General features: G+C 40.1%; 1 long non-coding RNA gene across 1 annotated transcript in view; it reads left to right on the top strand.

Annotated features, from left to right (window-relative positions):
• The window catches only part of LOC309632312, a 1,044,736-nt gene that overhangs the window by 450,468 nt on the left and 571,022 nt on the right, over positions 1-23,246 (top strand). The window lies entirely within an intron of this gene.

Below are 23,246 nucleotides of genomic sequence, written 5' to 3'. Positions count from 1 at the left end.
TTATATATAGTATTTCCCAATAACACATCTAAAACATAAGGAAAAAGATTGAGAGTTATAGACTGAGGAATAGTATACCATGTAAATATGAATGAGAGAAACTAGATGTTATTTTAATATCATAAAAATAGATGTTTGATCAAAAATCATTACTAGGGATTAAAATGTTTGCTACTTAATAATAAAGGTAAATGTATATAACTAATAATGTGACTTTAAAATATACAAAGTGTAAATAGAAAATAATTGACAAGAAGATATTAATAGATCTAACTTAAGTGTAATCAATTTTTACCATACATCTCTTAGAAATTGACAAATTATCAAGTAACCAAAAATCAATAAGGACACAGAAATATGAGTAGGATAATTAATACGGCTTAGTAATAGGCACATATAGGGTATTATACCTGACAACTGGAAAATGCACATTATTTTCAAGAAACATTTATGAAATGTAACCAAAATAAAGGCCAAAGAGCTATGTTCTAAACATTTCTAACGATTGGAAACATAGAATCATTCCCTGAACGTAGTAAAATTAGTCTGGAAAACAACAACCAAAAGATTAATTTCAAGTTTCCTGACAACTAGAACTTCTTAAGATCTCATGAGAAAAAGACAGAAAATTAGAAATTGCTTAAATCTGAATGATATTCAAAATACTTTTTATTAAAACGTGTGATACAGCTAAGGATATAGTTAGAGAGAAATTTACTGTTGTAAACTCTTACTTTAGAAAAAAATCCTAAAATGTAAGGAGCCAATCTTTCAATTTAAAACTCTCTATAAGGATGAAAACATAAAGATATTAGCAGAAATTAATGAAATAGAAAACAAAAATCTAATAGGAGTATTGAAAAAGCCAAAAGTTGGTTTTCTGAAAAGATTATTAAGAGACAAACCTCTGGAGAACTTAAGAAAAAGAGAGTGAAGGAAGAAATAAGCAAACCACTAGAAATGAAAAAAGAGGCACACTGCAGATGCAACAGGGATTAAGCAGGTGACAAATTTAGGATATCATGAATAAATCTACCCCATGACTAAATGGTATGAATTAGATAAATTCATAGAAAACAAAGCTTATAAAAATGCTCATTTACTCACTCATTCCACAGATACTTTTAGAGTAGATATTATTTTACCTGAAACTGTTTTTGATTTTTGAGATGATTCAGTGAACAAAACAGCAAAAAATCCTGACCTTGAGGCACCTACATCCCAGACCATCGATGGGAGAAGACAGACAATAAAGCAAACGCAATGTCATAAAATTATATGATACATTTGACGATTATAAATGCTATTAAAAAAAACAAGAAAATGTAGTTAAAAGGGATGTAGTTGAAAGGGATCAAGGACGCTGATAGGTGAGGGTAGTTTTTATTGAGGATGTGACATTGGAGCAAAGACTTGAAGAGGTGAGGGTGTTGCCCAGGCAGACATCGGGGTGAAGAGTGTTCCAGGGGGCGGGAACAGTTAGTGAAAAGGCCATAATGTGAGACTATGTCTGGCAAGTTTGTTCAAGGAGCAGCAAGAAGGCCAGTATGGCTGGAGCAAAAGGGAGGAGAGTGAAATAGTAACGCCAGTAAAGATTAATGAAAGACGTGATCAGAGACAGAGTGATGAGGCCAGGTCCTTAGGAAGCTGTAAGCCCCACAATTGTAATAGGATCCCTTTTGCTTTGAATCCTATTACAATCCACAGCCATCGACAGATACAAGCAGAAGAGTGGCATCCTCTGACTTGACTTAAATTTGTAAAGGCTCATTCTGGCTTCTCTTTTGAGAAAGACACTAAGGCTGTGCTATCAATTCTATTGTCACCAGACACATGCAGTTACTTAAATTTAAGTGAGAAAGTGGCATGGACTTATAGATACTACCAAATGTAAAACAGATAGCTAGTGGGAAGCAGCTGCATAGCACAGGGAGATCAGCTCAGTGCTTTGTGACCACTTAGAGGGGTGGGATAGGGAGGGTGGGAGGGAGGGAGACACAAGAGGGAAGAGATATGGGGATATATGTATATGTATAGCTGATTCACTTTGTTATAAAGCAGAAACTGACACACCATTGTAAAGCAATTATACTCCAATAAAGATGTTAAACAAACAAACAAACAAAAACAACTTAAATTTAACTTTAATGAGCCAGTTTTTCAATCACATTAACCATAGTTTAAGTGCCCAACAGCCAAATGTGGCTAGCTAGTGCCATGTTGGACGACAGATACAGTACTGCTCTGGGAAGACAGGGAGAAACAAGGAGTGAGCAGACGCAAAGGCAGTAACCAGATGAAAGAAGATGCTGTTTCTAAATGGGATGGCAGCACTGGAGCTGTGAGAAGTGACTGCATTTTGTTTATTTCAATTCAGGAAGAAAGGTTACGTAATGTGATACGACCATTAAAAAGATTTAGTCAATAGTTAATAGAAATTCAATCAGCAGTTTTCAATGAGATGACAATAGGACCAGGGAAGTTCTAGCAGTCAAATACTAAATAATCCCAAACTCCTTCACAGAACAAAGAGAGAACACTTTTCATCCCATTTATGAGATTAGAATGAACTTAATGCCAAAACTTGTCTGGGTACACAAAGAAGAAAAAAGAAACCACACCCATGCCCACCACCCACAAGTTTTTATTTACACAATCTGAGATCTATTCGTTGTGGAAACTGACCGAACATTTAAAAAACTAGAAATATCAATGCTACATAAACTATGCTACAAAATCCAGAGTATGAATGTGTGTATGTATTAAAAATCTTTCAAGCTGTTTTTATAAACCCAGCAAAAACGATTATGTCAGAATTTGACAAGCCGCTAAAGTTAGTCTGATATTGGTACAAAATTTGAAATAAAATATTAACATTCAGAATTAGCAGTGCGACAAAAGAGTTATATGCCATAACTAAATGAAGTTCACAACAGTAATGCAATTAGCATTTGATATTAGGAAATACATTGATATAATCTATCATTTTAATATATCAAAAGAGAGAATCATATGATTATCTCCATCATCATGAATGATGAAAATACATTTGAAACTTATTCAACATCCATTACTGGTAAAAAATTAAGTCTAATTAAAATAGGAACAGATAGATATTGATATAGATATAGAATTTAAATATATAGTAATAATGCTTATTTGAAAATTCTAGGTGTATTCATGTTGAATTGAGCAATGAGACAATGATATCCATTATCACCACTTAGAATTAAAATTATTCTGGTTATTAAGATATGTAAACAGATAAGAAAAAGAAATAAGTGGGGCTTCCCTGGTGGCGCAGTGGTTGAGAATCTGCCTGCCAATGCAGGGGACACGGGTTTGAGCCCTGGTCTGGGAAGATCCCACATGCCACGGAGCAACTGGGCCCGTGAGCCACAATTACTGAGCCTGCGCGTCTGGAGCCTGTGCTCCGCAACAAGAGAGGCTGCGATGGTGAGAGGCCCGCGCACCGCGATGAAGAGTGGTCCCCACTTGCCGCAACTAGAGAAAGCCCTCGCACAGAAACGAAGACTCAACACAGTCATAAATAAATAAGTAAATAAATAAAAGAACGTGAATTTCTTTAAAAAAAAAAAAGAAATAAGTGAATAAAATTATAAAAAGGTGTATGAATTATCTTTATAAGCATACAGTATGCAACCCAAGATAATTAACTGAAAAAATAGTAAAAGCAATTTAGAAGTCTTCTAAGCCTATGGATTCAAGATCAAGGCCATCAAATCAAAGAATTCTTAGACAAAAATTAAAGAAAAAAAATCACCCAGTAACCACAGAAAAGATTTAAGTCTAGAAATGAAATTAAAAAGAAATGAGTAAGCTTTGTATGAAGGAAACTTTCAAATGCCTTTTAAGTCTACAAATAAGTCTGTATATTGCAAAGATGTCAACTTTATTATAAAGTTAATGTTACCAAAAGTATTTTTTAAAAAAAATGTGTGATGAGAACATAAGCTAATTCAAAAGTTGTTTCCAATAAATATGTAATAAGAAATGTAGTGAGAGGAAGTGAAACAGGTGGAACTAGTGATATTAAAACAGAAGTAGACATATGTATATGCGTATATATATGATGTTAATATCGGTAAAGGTAGTAGCTTGGCACCTGAGTGGGAAAGGGGCAAATTAATCAAGAAATGGTTGGTGTTGACTTCTATTCAAAAAATATAATTTTGATACCTACTGACTCCTATATTAAAATAAATTGAAGACAGGTTAAAAACTTCAATCACAAAATGAACCCCCATATTACCACAAGAAAATGTGAGTGCATTTAATCCTTACTTGGTAAAGCCAGAAAGGGGAAAAATGATAAACTGAACTTCATCAAAAACTCAAATGTTTCTGGATAGGAAAAAACAATAAATGAAATCAAAGAAAATAATAGAAACATATTTCTATACATAGCAGTAAAAGGATTATTTCCCATAAGATATAAAAAGGGCCCATAGACCTTTTAGGAAAATAATAACCACTATGGAAAACAGTACAGAGGTTCCTTAAAAAACTAAAAGTAGAGTTGCTATGATTCAGCAATCCCACTCCTGGGCAAATATCTGGAGAAAACTCTTAACTGGAAAAGATACAAACACCCCGATGTTTATAGCAGCACTAAATAGCATAATTAAATATGATGCATGCTGTAGGTATTTTGTAGATATCCCTAATCAGGTTTAAAAATTTACCTTTTCCCTCATTTGACAAGTTTTTTTTTTTTTTCCTTTACGGAAGCAAACGTTGACTTTCATGAAATGCATCTTCTGTGATTAGTGTTTGGTTTGTATGCCCATTTAGACACACTAGTGGTCTATTCAGGCCTTCATTTAGTGGGGCTTTGATGTACTGTTGTAGAATCTTCAGGGCCACAGGTTGACAGGCTCATGAACACTGTGCCCTTTTAGCAGGTGCTCCCCCTCTCTGTCTCTGCCCTCAGTGGTCCTCTTGGGGAGCTTACATCTCTTAGGATGTAATGAACCCTTGTCAATTTCAGTCTTTTTGCTGTTTGCTGCGCGTTCCAGTTTCTGAGTGGGTGACTAACAGCCCCAGCTGAGTAGAGAGGTCAGGAGTCTGGCCTTCTGAGTGAGTACCTCCCGTGCGGTAGAGAGACGTGCCTAAATTTTGGAATCTGATGATGTAGCAGGTGGTTGGAGGGTCACGGTATCTTCCCATAGCCCTTCTTTCTGGTGCACCAGCAACTACATTGAGGTAGACATTTTACTGAACAAACTGAGCTTGAAAGGATACAAAACAGAAGCAAACTTTATTCTTTGCCCATTGCCTTTCAACCCCCAACTTCTGGATCATTTTCCCCTGCCCCTCAATTAAATCTTGTAAAGACCTCCAAACTTTGGGTTACTCTCAGATAATAAAATTCCTTTCTGTATCTTTAGTTCCAAGAACAGTCCCTTCTAAGTAATTGAAACCTTTGTATCTCTGTAATAATCACACCTCCAAATGTCCTTTCAAGTTCAGGTTTCTCCACACTCTGACTCACATCTGCTTCATATCCCGCCCGCGGTGGGGAGCAGGAGGTGGCCGACTTCCTTCTCTGCCAGCTTTTCTGTGACCTTTTCCATTGCTTGCTGACTTTTGGTGACTGGGAGAGGGGTGGAGAGGGAGAAGAGGCAAAGGGATGGGGACAGTTTACATCGACTGCTGTAATCTGGCATCAGAGGCAGAAGCACCTTTGCTAGCTCCTAGGATGCTCTGAGTGGTCCTCTTGACACAAGGTCTCTGGTAGCCACTCAGCTGCCTTGACCTCAGCTCTGCATTCAGCAGTGCAAGGCCTCTTTATCCTGGGTGGCCTCAACCCTGGCTGGAAGCCCTGTTGGGCTGGGTCCTTTTCCAGATGGGCCCCGGGCAGACCCCTTCCTGGATGGCAGGCTTTGCTTGATCCAGAAGAAAATTCAGGCGCTCTTGCCTCCCCCCATCACCTCCCTTCATTCGATCAGTTGCAGTGAAACATTTTGCCTTTAGTCTTGTCAAGGATGGGTGATATCTGGTCCTTATGCTATCTCAAACCCTAGGGCAGTGGTTGCCAAATTTTGCTGCACTGAGGAATCACCTGGGATTAAAACAAACAAACAAACAAAAAACCACTGACAGCTAGGTCCTACTTCCAGACATTCTGAATTAATTTGTATAGAGTGAAACCCAGGGGTGGAAATTTTTAAAAGCTCTCCAGTGATTCTAAGATGCAGCAAAGCTTACACCCCTTGCTTACGGCATGAATGTTGGTATGTTAGAGTGGGCACCTCACGACCCCCTTACCAGCTTCGTGTGCATGCAGTGGTCCTCACCCCGATTACTGACCACCCTCTCTCAGCTCCTTCTCTGAATTCAGTGTCTATCTCACTTGACGCTGTGGAAGTACTTTGCACCTAACATCTTGTTCTAAAATTTGGGGGCTTTCTTAAATCCGAGTCTAAAAGAATCACATTTTCATATCCAGATGTTTGAAAAACACCCTTGAAGTTATGACTAAGAAGAAATATAGTCAGTAATTACACAGTTTGTATAAGTGTGTAATCCCAAGAACAAACTATTGAAGTATACTGCTGCCTGGAAAAATGACAGAAATAATTTCAGTCCTGTTCTTATTAAATATCACATTCTTTTTGAATGCTTATTTCATAAATCCCATCCTGACATGTATTTATTTTTGCCTATATTCGGACCTTGAATATTTTTGCGGAGAAATAAAACGTGCTAATTTCTTTGGCTAGCTTGTTAAAAGATTCTTTAGAAAGTCTGACTCAGCTACCAAGAACAAGGAGCTGAATTAGCTTCCTCAGCTGAGCAGCGGCTCACTGAGCGGACTATGGTTCTGACTGAAGTAACGGCAGTAACTGAGCAAATGTGCGCAAATGAATGGCTTAAATATTGTTTGTGGTTTGCAAATTAGATCTACACAGGCAAGAAAAACGTTTCTATACTTTCCTTCTACAATTATGCTCAGTTTGTTACAATATTTCCCTTAAATAAGAGGACTGGGACACTCAAACCTGGTTTCTGATTTTGGCAAAATAGATTTGCAAATAACCTTGATTCTAGGGCATATAATTCCAAATCAAAGCTATTTAAAGTGTAATTGGGCAGACTGCAATCCAAGTCAGGGCTATTTAGAATTTTATCACCCCAAAACATATAAAAAAAAATTCAAAATGAGTTTTCTTTTTGTTTTTGGAAACTTTTCTTTTAATTAAAAATTCCTAATTTTTTTTTTTTAAATTAAACTTTGTATCTTATTATTTTTTTTTTAATTATTTATTTATGGCTGTGTTGGGTCTTCGTTTCTGTGCGAGGGCTTTCTCTAGTTGCGGCGAGCGGGGGCCACTCTTCATCGCGGTGCGCGGGCCTCTCACTATCGCGGCCTCTCGTGTTGCGGAGCACAGGCTCCAGACGCGCAGGCTCAGTAATTGTGGCGCACGGGCCTAGTTGCTCCGCGGCATGTGGGATCTTCCCAGACCAGGGCTCGAACCCGTGTCCCCTGCACTGGCAGGCAGATTCTCAACCACTGCGCCACCAGGGAAGCCCCCTAATTTTTTTTTTAGGAAAAAGCACAGAAAGAAAAATCTCATTAAAAGAGGAACTGTATCAGACAGGGTCATGGCAAAAACAGATGGCACACTCAAACTGGGTAGTCTGAGGTGGCTTTAATAGAGAGACTTGTCAGAAATGTGTGGGCAGGGTAGAGGCTGGTGCCTTGCCTTGGAGAACTGGGTCTAGTGGGGCAAATGTACAAGCAATTAACCAGCACCGGAGATGAGGAAGCCTGTGTGGAGGGCCCTTCACCTCGAGGGAAGCAAGTGCACGCATCCCTGCAGGGTTGGAGGAAACCAGGAGAGTAAACACCTGCCTCACTCTCTGACTTCCTTTCCTCCCTCTGATTTCCTGCCCATCCTCCTGTTGTCTGAACGCAGCTGGAAGCCAGGGGTCGCAGGTTCAGCTGTGATTGGTCCGCTCCCTAGGGCACCGGCACCTAGGGGAAGGCGGACAGGAGGCCTGGAGGGGCAGATAGAAGATATCTATTCAGTCTGTTCCTTTGGTCCCTTGGCCTCCACACTTGTACTTCATCCAGGTGAGAAACCCATGTCCTCAACATAGGAAATACAGAAGACCCCAACAGCTAACACGCCATCATTGAGAGATGTCTAGACAGACATACTCCTACCTGAAGCCTGTACCATTAGCTAAAACTAGGGGCCTGAGAATAAAAGGGAAGGAATAAACACTTAATATGGAGATGAACTGCTATGGTCCCCAATTATGTAGCTGTCACAGGCCTACTTTGGCAGCCACTGCTCTCTTCCTTCCCATCTATTCTATATTCTCTCTTCACCCTCTTAGCACCTGGTCTAGGTAGCCTCTTTGCCTGGTAGGATGCCTCAGGTTTTCACTTTGTTGGGCAGGGAGGTCTTAGAGGTCTTGTCTTCATTGGGTGGCCACAGTTCTCTAGCGATGAGGAACCTCTTAGCTCTAATACAGAACCTCCTTGCCCTCACAGTGCAGTGGCATTCCCACTGGGGTGAATCACGTCTGATAACGGAGCTGCCTCCTTCTCTGTCTGTTGTTTTGGCGATAGGAGGGGTCCAAAATGGCCGCGGACGAGCCTCAGCTTCCAAATCGTGAAATCATGACTTTGGTCCCCAGTGAAAGCATCCCTCCCTCTACATCCAGTTGGGCTGAGATTGTGAGGGATGAAAGCAGACATTCATCAAGGTTTTTAAAAAAATTATTTTATTGTCTGTTTTGTAGAATACACACATTCAAAACAATAGTGCTATATTGGTCATACTAAGAATCTGTCCAAGAAATCTGTTTTTATTTAAATTAATTTTTATTGGAGTATAGTTGCTTTACAATGTTGTGTTAGTTTCTACTGTACAGCAAAGTGAATCAGCTATACTTATACATAGATCCCCTCTTTTTTGGATTTCCTTTTCATTTAGGTCACTACAGAGCACTGAGTAGAATTCCCTGAGCTACACAGGAGGTTCTCATTCGTTATCTGTTTGATACATAGTGTCAATAGTGTATATATGTCAATCCCTAGAGACTGTCATGCAGAGTGAAGTAAGGCAGAAAGAGAAAAACAAATATCATATATTAACACATAGATGTGGAATCTAGAAAAATGATATAGATGATCTTAGCTGCAAAACAGAAATAAAGACACAGACATAGAGAACAAACATATGGCTACCAAGGGGGAAAGGGGGGGAGTGGGATGAATTAAGAGATTGGGATTGACTCATCAAGAGTTTTTATTTTTTATTTTTTTGTAGATAGCTTCTTGTTTTATATATTTATTTATTTATTTATTTATTTTGGCTGTGTTGGGTCTTTGTTTCTGTGCGAGGGCTTTCTCCAGTTGCAGCGAGCGGGGGCCACTCTTCATCACGGTGCACGGGCCTCTCACTGTCGCAGCCTCTCTTGTTGCAGAGCACAGGCTCCAGATGCGCAGGCTCAATAGTTGTGGCTCACGGGCCCAGTTGCTCCGCGGCATGTGGGATCTTCCCAGACCAGGGCTCGAACCCATGTCCCCTGCATTGGCAGGCAGATTCTCAACCACTGCGTCATCAGGGAAGCCCAAGAGTTTTATTAGTAACTAGTTACCACTTCTACCTCCATGCCTTGGCTCCTGACCTGACAGTACATAATATGGAAACATACTAGCCACTGGTTAAGGAATATACTACATCCTTTAAGACAGTACCTTGTCTAGCAGAATACTGTCTCCCAACTGGTGTAATAACTGAACTTTCAACTTCTGGGATAAGGAGCAGGAGGTAAGAGCGGAATTGCACTGCCACACGTACTTCACCACAAAATGAGTTCCTTGAAAAGAAGCAATATGTACACGTTTACATGATGATGGATAAGGCACTCTGTTAGTCTATAAATAGTGGCACTGGCAGAAGTGGAGACGAGAAAGACTAATTTCTATCAAGAATATGTGCCCATCCCTATGAAGACAAGTCACTATTCCCTCCATGATGAAAGGGGTCCAAGGTGACAACTTGCCATCAGGTGGCAGGTTGGCCACCCTAAGGGAGCTATGTCATATTGGAGGCTCCATGTCCACCTTTGGTGAGGGGAGATCTGTGACCCACCTTCCTTTTGTACCAACCAAAAGGGTGAGGTAAACGTGGATGTAATAGGTGACCCAAGCGTCTTTAAACTATACAGTGGGGACATTTGTCTCTTAGATTCCCTAGAAAGGAGGTATCTGATTGTGGTTTACTCTCTCAGTGAAGTTAGTGGTGGGTGGGTGGGGGCATTTCCAGAGGCTTCCATTTGGCCTTTTCTACTATAATAGTCTTTACTCCATTGGTCAGGAAATAGACAAGGAGATTCTCTCAGTGACTAAGTGTATCTAACCTTGCTATATTTTCTGGGCCTGGAGAAACATCCACAGTCCCACTAGCCCCACTGTGGGAAGAACTCAGGTCAGGGTGTCATCTATCTAGCCTCCACTGTACAATCTGCCTAGTGGGCCAGAGCCACTGGTCCATAGATTCTAGGTCTCCAAGGGTCAGAATCAGGCCAGAGCTAGTGTCTAAAAACCTTTGAATATTCTTATTCTCACTGCATAATTATAGTGGTTGGGGCTGAGAGATTACTCTGGAAAGCATGGGGAAGATTAATGATATACTTCTGGAGCCACAGGGCAGGGTCCTTTCTCAAAAAGACCCAGCCTCCTCCTCCGGACCTTCAGAATCCTTCACCTGGTGGCTGTGAATCTTGCTTGCATAATAGAATCACCTGGAAGCTTCAGAAAGCACTGATAGGCCCTGAGTCCCACCCACAGATATTCTGATGCATTAGATCTGGTTGTGACCTGGGCTTTGTTAATTTTGAAAGGTCAGTGCTTCTGACAAGACTGAGGTTTAACAGCTGCTCTGGAGCAGTAGAGGGGAGTAGTAGAGAGTAGGCTTTTGTAATTTTACTAAGTTCCCCAGGTGGTTCTGATAGAAGGAGACAATCTCTGCTAAAACATGCCAGGGAAGTTGCAGTATTTGCAATTCACAGACCATAAACCATTGTTGAGTTCCAGCTTCAATTAAGCCAACCCAGTTTAACATCACCCCCAGGTGCTTGAGGCAACACATCAAACCCAAATCCTGCAGTGAGAGCAGACATCTTATTGACTAGGGCCTGCTCAAACATTACACCTTATCCTTCTTGGTCTGACACACTTAGAATCTACCTTTCATGTGCTCCCAGGCTCCTGCCAATAGAGATTTGCTTAATCCTATAGTTTTGGGGGGTATATATCTGCTTTCAGAGCAGACCTGGTACTTCTTTGTCCTGTCCACATTGGAGCCTAGCTGTGATTATAAGCCTGAAGGCATGGGGTAGAGGGTGGGCTATGGAGAGAACTGGTATCAATTGGTGGGGCTACTGGCCTAGGTGAAGTCACTCATAAGCTTTTATACAAGGGGAGACTTACTCCTTCTTTTGTGGAAGTTAAAGGGCATTCTCCACTTGCAAAGGTTTCAGAAAGATTTGAGAGTCCAGTGTTTCCTGCCATGTCTCTTTTGGCACAAACTTTCCTGTCCCATGTCTCAGGGCTCCACACTTCCTCAGCAGGACCCTCACCTTGGTACGGACGAGACTTGTCAGGGTCGAGTATCTCTCTGCAGTCCTTACGATCAGACCTCTGGCTTGGTCTTCAGCCCTACCTGCCCCAGAACTCCAGGAGATGAGGATCTCATTTAATCTGTCACCTAGACTTTCTGATTTCTGCTCAAGTTCTCAATCCGATGTTCACTGCTTTCCATTTCTCTCTGGGGCAGGGTTTCTCAGCCTCTTCATTACTGACATTTTGAGCCAGATGAATTCCTTGTTATGGGGACTTTCCTCTGTATGGTAGGATGTTTAACATCATCACTGGCTTCTACCCTCTAGATACCAATAGTAACCCCCACCCCAAGTTGTGGCAATCAAAACCGTCTCCAGACATTGCCAAAGGTTCCCTGGGGGACAAAACTGCCACTAATTGAGAAGCTCTGTTCTAGATCAGAAAAAAACTAATGTCACGATCTTTTAACCCATATTATCTCCATGGAGACTGATTGCTACAGCAAACTGATGTTCCAACCACTCACCCTTCACCGTATCTACTTTAATTTGAATAACCACGATTTCCCGGATGCAGGTACTTACTCTTGCCCCCTTCCCTAGGGCAAGGAGAGGAGCCCAATCCCGGAATTCGTGCTGAAGGTCTGTTTCCTAGAGCTATTTCCAGTACCCATTTCTGTATCTGTTAACATCTCAGCAGGAAACAGATGTTACACTCAATTTGAGCAATTTGACAACAGTTTAATCAAGGCACTATTTTCATAGATGTGGGCAGAGTATCCCATAGAGAAACCGAGAGGGAGAGTGCAGTGCTCCGGGCTAGTGGTGGGTGATGGGTTCTCCACCCCTCCCTCTAGCCTTGAAGAAGCAAGGGGAGGAGGGGAAAGAGAAGTTCCTGGGATCTCAGAACCAGCCTGGAGATAGAGATGGCGGGGGGGGAGGGGGAGATGGGGAGCCTGGGAAATTAACCCCCCACAGTCCTCTCTGCTCTTTCTCTCTTCTGCTGCTCTTCCCTATTGGCAAAGCCCATCTATAAGACAGACAGCAAGGAAGCCCCTGGATGAAGCCCCTTGATGAAGGTGATTTTGATCGTATGTTGATTGATATGTGCTTCTAGGACACATCTCAGGGCGCTAAGGTAAGATGAAGATGATGTTGAAGAGGGAAAGGAAGACGTAAAGTATAGGGGCTGTGTTTCCAGCATTAGAAAAGAAGAAACATATTTTGGGTGAGAAAAGTAAATTTCAGACATGGAGCAATATTTGAAAAGATTGTCAGGACACTACAGATTGTAAGAAAGAAGTAGGACAACTTGGAAAATGGCAGCAAAAATCCTCCAAAAATTGTAAAAAACCACATACACACTTGAGTTTCTCTTCCCTTTCTTATATTCTCTAATCATTAGGGCGAAATACCCATTTTGTCTGATGGAGGTGAGAACTTCAGTGATAAACATTCACTGAGCACTGAACTCTAATCACTCACTGTCCTATTAATTCTGCCTCTGAAGTGGCCCTGAATTCATTCCCTTCACTTCTTGGCCACTGGCTTGGTTCAACCAACACCTTCTTTCCACCAGATGGTTTCACAGCCCTGATACTTCTGTCTTCATGTCCCAACCTGTCCTCTTCGCTACCACCAGTTTTTATTCTAAAACAAAATCTGATATGCAAATTAATTGATTAAATAATTTTCAATGTTTATAAACATGTTTATAAAAGTTTGTTATAGAACGCTTTATAAACAAAGTTTATAAGACTTACCATAGCGTAAAAAGAGCCTGCCCTCAATCGTTTGGGCCATTCTTGTCTCCTAAAATTCTACACTCCCTGGGGTTATATCAAAGAAATCACCATTTTCAGAACCTGCACATTTAACACCTCTGTAGTTTTTGTACTTCTCATTCTACCTGGAATGAACCTCCCACCCTGACCTCACCACCCACATGCTTCCCATGGAAAAATTAGTAGTTTGCTTTCAGAAGTCAGCTCAACTACCAAACTTACTGAAAATGTAACGAAAGTATTTGGACAGATTTAGTGCTAAGAAGTAGAATGATTACACCCACTAAAAATACTCAACACTGTTAACATTAAGAAAATCAAATTAAAACACTGTGGTGCCTTTTGCCTATTAAATGGTCATGGTGGATGCACTATGCTGGGAGGGACGTGATGGTCAGTCTCATAAATCAATGGTTAGATGATAAATCAAAAAAAAAAAATTTAGAAGGGAAAACAAAAGACTTAACCAAACCAAGTGCTGACCCAGTGTATTTGGTTTTAAGACTTTATAAGACCAGGATTATTACCACTGATATTACCACTGCTACTACTGCATCTTCACTTTCCTTTAGCATTCTTTTTTTTTTTTTTATAGTACACAGTACCTTTTTTTCTTCACTTTTCTTCAGTTTCTTATATTCATCTATGTGGTTATGTTTAGTTATAATTCATTTCTTTTTACTACTGCTCAACATCCCATTATGCAAAATACCACAGTTTATCTGTTGTCTAGCTCAGCGGTCCCCAGCCTTTTTGGCACCAGGGACCGGTTTTGTGGAAGAAAATTTTTCCACGGATGGGGGCGGCAGATGGTTCAGTCGGCAACGCGAGGGATGGCCAGAGGCAGATGAAGCTTCGCTGGCTAGCTGGCTGCTCACCTCCTGTGTGCCGCCCGGTTCCTAACAGGCTGCAGACCGGTGGCGGTCCACCGACGGGGGTTGGGGACCCCTGGTCTAGCTGATGAACATGGGCTGTTTTTAGTTTTTCTGCTCTTGTAAGGAATGCCGCCCGGAACACCCTTGTACACGTGTCATTGTGCGCAGGTGCAGAGTTGGGGTGGAATTGCTGGGTGTAGAGAGAGCACGTGTTCAGCCAGGTGGGACAGCAGAGCCGGGCTGTTTCCACGTGGCTGTAATCTCCTCCAGCGGGGATTAGGGGTCAGGTTTAGCCTGAGTTTCAGATGGATACTGTACTAAGTAAGTGCTTTACACATTCCATCCTGCTCAAGTCTCACTGCAGTTCTATATGAAGAGTAATAATATCCCCATTTTTATAGATGAGGAAACCGAAACTCCGAGTGGTGAATTAACACGCAGAAGTCTCTGCAAGTAGTAAATCCGGGAGTGACAGCAAGGTCTCTCTGACACAAGGTCTGTGCCTGTAAATGGGACACAAAACTGCAGAAAGAGCTATAATGACATTTACTGCATTGTTATTTATTCCTTCAACGATTTAGAGAAACCCTCAGTCTCCATCGATAGAAGCACATTTTTATAAATCACACTACCACTGTATTATGAAATACGCAGCCAGTAAAATAGGTTTGGGGAAGATATTTCAATAACATGGGAAACACTCATTACATAATATTAAACGAAAAGACTATGTAAAATGTACCTACCACATAATCCAAATGTACATATATATGTATTTATATAGAATAAATATAATTAATAAATATAAATGTACTACACTTTTTTTCTGGATTGTGGAATGGTAGATGATTTTTTTCTTTTTCATTTATCTTTTTCTATATTTTCCAAGATGTCAACACAGAATATGTACTGTTTTCAAAATAAAAATAAAACTCACTAAAAAATAAAGATCCATGTTTGATGCCTGTTGCAGAATTTGGGGAAGCAGTTGTGATCTGAAAGACTGCTGAGTATTAGGCCACACTGGGTCAGTGGTTCTCACTCTTGTGTTGCTTCAGAAACACTTAGAGGGCTTGATAAAATATAGATGGCTGGACCCCCAATGCCAGAGATTTTGATCCAGTAGGTCTGGGAAGAACCCTGAGAATTTACCTTTTTAACAAGTTCTTCTCAAGTGAACTGGGGGCTGCTCTTTAAGAACCACTGATTTAGGCACAATGGTTATGAGGCTCTTTCATGGCAGCAAAACTTACGGCAAATCTCATAGCTGCCTTCCTGGGATTTTCCTTCCCTTCTCTCCCCACAAATCCCATGTCTTCCCATTTTTGGAGGCCTATTTTCTACTTTTCTCCAGTGAAGTATATTCTCTAGTATCTTCCTGAGGCGGAGTAGATAGGAGGTGTTCTTTTTTATTATTATTATTTTTAAAAATATTTATTTATTTATTTATTTGGTTGAGTCAGGTCTTAGTTGCGGCTCACTGGCTCCTTAGTTGTGGCTCGAGGGCTCCTTAGTTGTGGCTCAAGGGCTCCTTAGTTGTGGCTCGCTGGCTCCTTAGTTGTGGCATGCAAACTCTTAGTTGTGGCATGCATGTGGTATCTAGTTTCCAGACCAGGGATCAAACCCTGGCCCCCTGCATTGGGAGTGTGGAGTCTAAACCACTGCACCACTAGGGAAGTCCCAGGAGGTCTTCTTCCTCCTCCTCCTCCTCTCTTTCCCTCCTCCTTCCTCTTCTTTGTGAGATTTTGCAACTTTGAACTCACTGCTACACTGTTTCCTGGCTTCTGTTGAGCTGCTGAAAAGTCAAATGCCAGACTGATTCTAATCCTTTGCAAAGTGACCAGTTTTCTTTCTGGGGGCTTTTAAGATTTGCTCTTTATCCTTGATGTTCCGAAATTCCAAAATCATGATCTTTCATGTGGATCAGTTTTCATTCATTTTCAATTTGACCAAGTTCTGTGAAAACTTGAATATATGAATTTGGGATGCACTGACATCTTTACAATATTTAGTCTCTCCATCCATGAACACAGAATAAATCTCTCCACTTTATGTTTTGCAATAAAATGTTTTATAATTTCCTCTTGAACAGCTTTGCATTTCTTTTAGATACATTCTTAGGTATTCAGTATTCTTAGGTATTCCTTTTTTTTTTCCTATTGGAAATGTATTTTGTTAACACTACATTTTATAATTGGTTATTGCTCGTACATAGACAAACTATTGAATTTTGTATATTGATCCTTAACTTACCAAAGTTAGTGGTAACTGTTCTAATAATTTTTCTGTGGAGTCTTTGATTTTCTTTGTAATCAATCAAATTATCTGTAATTATCTGCAAATAGCAATTTTCTTTCTTCCTTTAATTGTAAACCTCTTATTCATTTTCATACCTAAATTTTTATTGATGACTAAGCAGTGTTAGCAGGTGTCTTTCACTGACACCTGCTAACACTTTGTTCCTGACTTTAAGTGGAAAGTGTCAACTACTCTAATATTAAGTAGGCTAATTGCTGGGGATCTTTAGTAGATACACTGTTAGGTTCAAAAAATTCACTTTGATTCCTAGTTTGCTAAGTGCTTTCTTTTTATCAAAAGTGAGTGTCATATTATCTAATGCTTTTCCAGCATCTGTTGTGGTGAGTATACTGTTTTCCTCATAGTATCTGTTAATAAGGTAGATTATATTAATTGTTTTTGTAATGCCTTGAGTACTCTTGGTACTGCCATCCCTCTGGCTGGGTTCATACTGCCTGTTCATGGCTTGGATCAACCACCAGTGGGCCCCAACTGTCCCCAACAAGACCAATTCTTCTCTCCCTTTCAGCACTCATCAGCCTCAGGATTAATTCCATCCTGCCCTGCATCTCTGTTTATCTCCATTACCAAAAGAAGCCCAGATCTTCTAGATCATCCCTTATCAACCAGACTCTTACCTCTGTATGGCTGTACATCTCCTGTTGTGATTCAGACCTTCATCTTCCTCAACCTTACAAATCCTTCCAGGGTCTAGAGCCGGCAAAACGTTCCGCATATTCAACTGCCTCTTTTAGCTTCTTGATGTAATTACATTTCCTGTTTTCCCTGAAGCCCTCTTGCATGGTAGATGTTTTCTTTCCATACTTCTACAATTGATCCTAGAGTTAAGGCGGTTGGCTGTGGCAGACTGCATTTTCCAGAGATGACCACATCATTAGATGTCTGATCCCTGTGTTCTTCGTACAATAATGATGTTGACCCTCCTTCATTGGGATGTGAGGTCTGAGTTCTTTTCTCTTGAATGTGGATGGACCTCTGTAACTGCTTCAGTCTCTAGAATGTGGCAGAGGTATTGGTGAGACAATAGAAGGCAATACCACCACTGCCTGGCTCTCTCTCCCTTAGGGGGTGCTTGCCCCTGGGAACCCTACCATCATGCTGTGAGGCAACCCAGGCCACTGGGAGAGCCACGTGTGGGTGCTGCAGCCGATGGTCCCAGCTAGAAGGGAACGAAATGTCATGGATTCCAGCCCCTAGGCTTTGTGTTTCTGGATGGGGCCCCAGACCTTTCAGAGTAGAGATTGACTGTCCCTGTCATGGCTTGTCTGAATTGACTCACAGAAACTATGAAGGATAATAAATGATTACTGTTCTTTTAGGTTTTGAGTTAATTTATTATGCAACAATAAATAACTAACAGGGGTCCTTAATGTTTCTCATTTCTGTTTCCAGATCATTACCCCAGCTTCCTCCTCACAGAACCCAAGATTCTTTGAAGCTCATGCTGTTTCAGTACACCACGTGCCATTCTTATTTCTTGCTATCCCTCATCCCCGGGATATTTTAGCTCATTCGTCACCTCTTTTCCTAACAACTCATGAGTCAGCCTTTTTGCTATGTCAGTATTCCCATAGGAAATGTTTCCAATACCCCCGGGCCTCTCATTTTGAGATTTCCATGTCCAATGCACCTGTCCTCTCTCTGTATCAGCCCTCAGGTTTTTACTTTCAATGTTGTCATTAGCAATAACTGCAACCCCTCCATAACCTCAATTTTAAGTCTTTTACTTTCTGACTACCACCCTAAATCATTCCAGCTCACTCTCTCTACACTCCATTTTCAACAACGTTCATCCCAATGGGTCCTCCAACAAATTGACCCACGAACTTGTCCTTCAGATTCCACTCATGTTTCACTTCCCTTCTTCCCTAGGTTGGAGTTCATGGTCCATCATTGTAATCACTTCCAGATCCTTTGCCACTATTTCTTTTCATTCTTGGCAAAATCTCACACCTAGTTAATTCCAATTCTCCATGAACACTATACCTGCAACCATGAAGGGAAAGTAACCAGAGAAAAACATACAATGATTCCGACTGGTTCTCACATCAGTCATGACCAGTACACTTAAAAGAGTTTTGGGGACTTCCTGCCAATCATATCACATCTCCCTTATCTCTTTGACTTCCCTCTCTCACAGAAGTCTCTTTCCCTCTCTTCATGCCCAAGTGATGACTTTTTTCTTGTTTCTATTTCTATGAGAAATATAAACATTAAGTGAGAGCATTCACAGTTCCCACACCAATCTACCTGCATTTGTATATACATGTTCTACCTTGCTCTATGCTCCCCTAACTGGCTCCTCCACTTGTGTAGTTATTTCCGTTTCCTCTTTCTGACTCAAGCATGCACTTGAAACATCTACTTTTTTTGTATCAATAATTTCCTCACCATGGACCATCTCCATTGTCATATATGTATGCTTAAAAAGGAAAACTTACTCCCTCCAGCAATGTCCCACTTCTGTGTTCATTTATTTAGAAAAATGTTTGGAAAACATTTCCTGTACTTCCTTTCTCCATTTCATGTTCACTTATTCTCTCTTGAACCCATTCCAATAAGCTTGCACTCCTACTATTCCACCAAAACCTCACCTGACAAGGTCATCTATGAACTTTAAGTTTCCAAGTACAATGATAATTTCTCTTTCCTCATCTTTGTACCTGAGACAGCAGCAGGTAACACAACTTGCTCTTCTCTGCTGTTTTAAAGGGTGTATACTTCCAGCTATAAAAGGAATAAGTTATGGGGATCTAATGTAAGCTTAGTGATTATAGTTAATGATACCATATTGTATACTTGAAAGTTGCTGAGAGTAGATCTTAATGTGCTCACCACCCACATAAAAAGGTAACTATGTGAGGTGATGGATGTGTTAACTAACCTTGTTGTGGTAAATCATTTTGCAACAAAGGTATATATCAAATCATCACAATATATACCTTAAACATATACAATGTTGTATGTCAATTATATCTCAATAAAGCTGGGGAAAAAAGTTTCTTCACTTGGTTTCTGGGAATGATTTAAAGTTAATCTCCCACCTGTTGAATTATTTGTAGTGAGGTGGATGGACCTAGAGTCTGTCATACAGAGTGAAGTAAGTTAGAAAGAGAAAAACAAATACCATATGCTAACACATATATATGGAATCGAAAAAAAAAAAAGGTTCTGATGAACCTAGGGGCAGGACAGGAATAAAGATGCAGACGTAGAGAATGGACTTGAGGACACGGGGAGGGGGAAGGGTAAGCTGGGACGAAGTGAGAGAGTGGCATGGACATATATACACTACCAAATGTAAAATAGCTAGCTAGTGGGAAGCAGCTGCATAGCACAGGGAGATCAGCTCGGTGCTTTGTGACCACCTAGAGAGGTGGGATAGGGAGGGTGGGATAGGGAGGGTGGGAGGGAGATGCAAGAGGGAGGGGATATGGGGATATATGTATACATATAGCTGATTCACTATGTTATACAGCAGAAACACAACATTGTAAAGCAATTATACTCCAATAAAGATGTTAATGTTGATCAAAAAAAAAAAAAAAGACTCCAATGCTGAATGTTAGCAAGGATGGTGAGCAATGGGAACTCTCAGCCATGCTGCTCTGAATGTACAGCCACTTTATGAAGTAAATTGGATTTTTCTTGTAAAATAAAATATATACCTTCCAAAAAAAAAAAATAAAGTTAATCCCCCATCTCAAGGTGTTTTGCCAATGTAGAATCTCTTCAAGAAAAATTCTTTAGAAGTCAGGTACCTCTAGGGAATTGTTAAAGCGATGCCATTTTTCATATATAAAAATTACCTTTATTTATATAAATGGAGGAGATGAGTAGGCATTGGTTATTATTCTGCCTATAAAATTTGTTTACTTCCATTTGCCTACTTATCTCAGGAAAAAGCCATTTCATGGTCAGCAAAGTTGTCTCTTGTTTGATCAATGCAATTTCATTTTTGTTGTTTTGTTTAATAAGAATTTAAATCACACAGTGGGATGCAGATGGTGGTTTCTAATTGGATTGCTCAGAAGGAGGTGTCCTTACAGTGTGAATAGCTTTAGGTGGACAGAGTGGGATCTCTGATGGCAGTCGTCTGGCTCTACTATTTATTTACACATACCACATACGAGATTTATGGCATCTTCAGAGGAAACTAAAATCCAAGTAAATAATAAACGTTAAAACTGGAAGTTTTAGAGAAAAAGAAAATAAACTGAACATGAAAACATAAAATGGTGCCAAGAATGAGGCAAAATTGAATGAACTGTGTCAGCCATAAGCTTTTCAGCAGACAAAGCAAAAGGAAAATCTGTTAGTTACATAATTCAGTTCCCTGAAAGTAAACTAAATTTTCAAAAGATGTACAACGAGTCTTTTATGAGTTCCGACGAGGACGTCCTCGCAGGGATAATCACTGCATGCGGTTAAAATTATCCTTGACAGAATCATTTATATAAGCTCTATTAATATGTTTATAGCTTCTTTATTTTTCATACTGACACTCATTAGATGTATATGCTATTGCGCTAAAGTGAACTAGAATGAACAAGACTTCTTGTGGCAGGTGTGACATGGTCCAAACATACAGCTCCCAGATTTTCTTTGACTTAGAGATGGAGGGCAAATATCTTCAGAGGAAGTTGGTAATCCTTCCCCTGAACTGTGGATTATCTCAACAAAGCTTCTGATAAGTACTGGGTAGCCATCAGCTCAAGGTTGTTTGCCCATGACGTGTAGTATGGGTGGGCCTAATCCATGTTTCCTAATGGGGACCTGTCCTCATGACGCTGCAGATAATGGCTTGTGGATAAAGTTGATATTCTCTTTGAAAGTTTGAGATTTACAAGGCATCTGCCTGAATAAAAATATGCTTTCATCCATTTCAGTGAGACTGTCTCTTACAGGTAAACGAAGTGATCAGGAAACCAGAATGACAGCAAAGAGGCTGGCTATTGAGTAAGAGCAGAAAATTACAGTTGTGTTAGGAAGCAGGGCATCAGTCAAGGAGCTTAACACCGGCTTGATTGTCCACACAGGACAATCAACCCATAGATAAGTTAAATATTTGTTAGGTGAGTGCAAGATTCTAGTATTATTTTGGTGATTGAAGATGTTTTGGGGAGTTCTAAATGGCTCCAAATTAAAATTGGGTGTCTTTTCTATTCATGAGTTAAAAAATGTCCCAATGTGTCCATCACCTCAGGCTCCATTTCTGGTTTCAGATACATGTTCAAGAGTTGTTGCTAATGCATATTTATAATATTGGAGTCTTCTAGATCATGTTCAATTAAACAAATCACCAGTGTGTGACAAACCGCTTCCGATCACATAAAATCACTCCTGCCTTGTTAAAATCTCATTTGTTATAGGAACTGTTAAAAACATAAGGTGCCTCCGAGGAAAAATTATTACTACTCATATTGCAACAGGAAATAATGCTCTCTATAAATCAATACCAGCCGGGATGTTCTTATTAAAAAGGGATCCACAGGTCAATTGCTAATTTCCAGTTGACAGGATAATTTAGTAAGTCACACTGTGCCCTTATGGTGGCTAGTGATTATTTTCAGAAAGAGCAGGGGTTATTTTAGTCAGGTTCTGACAGAAGCAATTTGCAATAGAAATAAACTAGAATCAAAGTTTCGTATACCGTCTTGTTTCAGATATTTCCATTTTTAAAAACAGCTTTGTTGAGGTATAATTGATATACAAAGAACCGCACATATTTAATGTGTACAATCTGATCTTTGGACACATGAAAATACCCATCAGCACAATCAAGATAATAGACATATCTAACCCTTTCCAAAATTTCTTTGTGGTTCTTGGTTTGTTTTGTTGTTTTGTGGGCGGTGAGAGCACCTAACGTGAGATCTACTCTGTGAACAAATTTTGAAGTGAACACTACTGTGCTGTTAACTGTAGGTGCTGTGTTGTACCGCAGATCTCTAGAACTCACCTTGTCGAATCCTACCTTCAGGCCCACTGAGCATCACTCTATTTCCCCCACTCCCCTGTCTCTGGCAACCATGGTGGTATTCTCTGCTTCTACGGATTTGACAATTTTAGATTCCTCATATATGTGGAATCATGCCATACTTGTCTTTCTGTGTCTGGCTTACTTCACTTAGCATAATGTCCTTCAGGTTCATCCATGTTGTTGCAAATGGCAGAAACTCCTTCAATTTTAAGACTGAATAATATTTCATTGTATATATATGCATATGTATATACATGTATATGTATGTGTATGTCTTCCATTGTATATATGTATATTATATACAAACTTTTCTTTATTCATGAATCTGTCAGTTGACACTTGAGTTGTTTCTGTATCCTAGCTAGCTATTGTGAATAATGCTGCAATGAACATGGGAGCTCAGATATCTCTTTAAGATCCCGAATCCAATTATTTTGGACATATAGAAAGAAGTGGGATTGTTGAGTCATGTGATAGTTTTATTTTTAATTTTTTGAGGAAACTTCATACTGTTTCTCATACCTGCTGTACCATTTCACATTTCTACCAGCAGTAGGTTCCAGTTTTTCCACAACCTTGTCAACACATTGTTATTATTATCATTATTTGATAATAGCCATCCTAAGAAGTGTGAGGTGATATCTCAACTGTGGTTTTGATTTGCATTTCCCTGATGAT

This window comes from Balaenoptera borealis (genome assembly GCF_965194805.1).
Source record: "Balaenoptera borealis genome assembly, chromosome: 7".
NCBI lineage: Eukaryota > Metazoa > Chordata > Mammalia > Artiodactyla > Balaenopteridae > Balaenoptera > Balaenoptera borealis.
The sequence above is the reverse complement of the archived record's forward strand: the minus strand, read 5'-3'. Positions and strand labels throughout refer to the sequence as shown.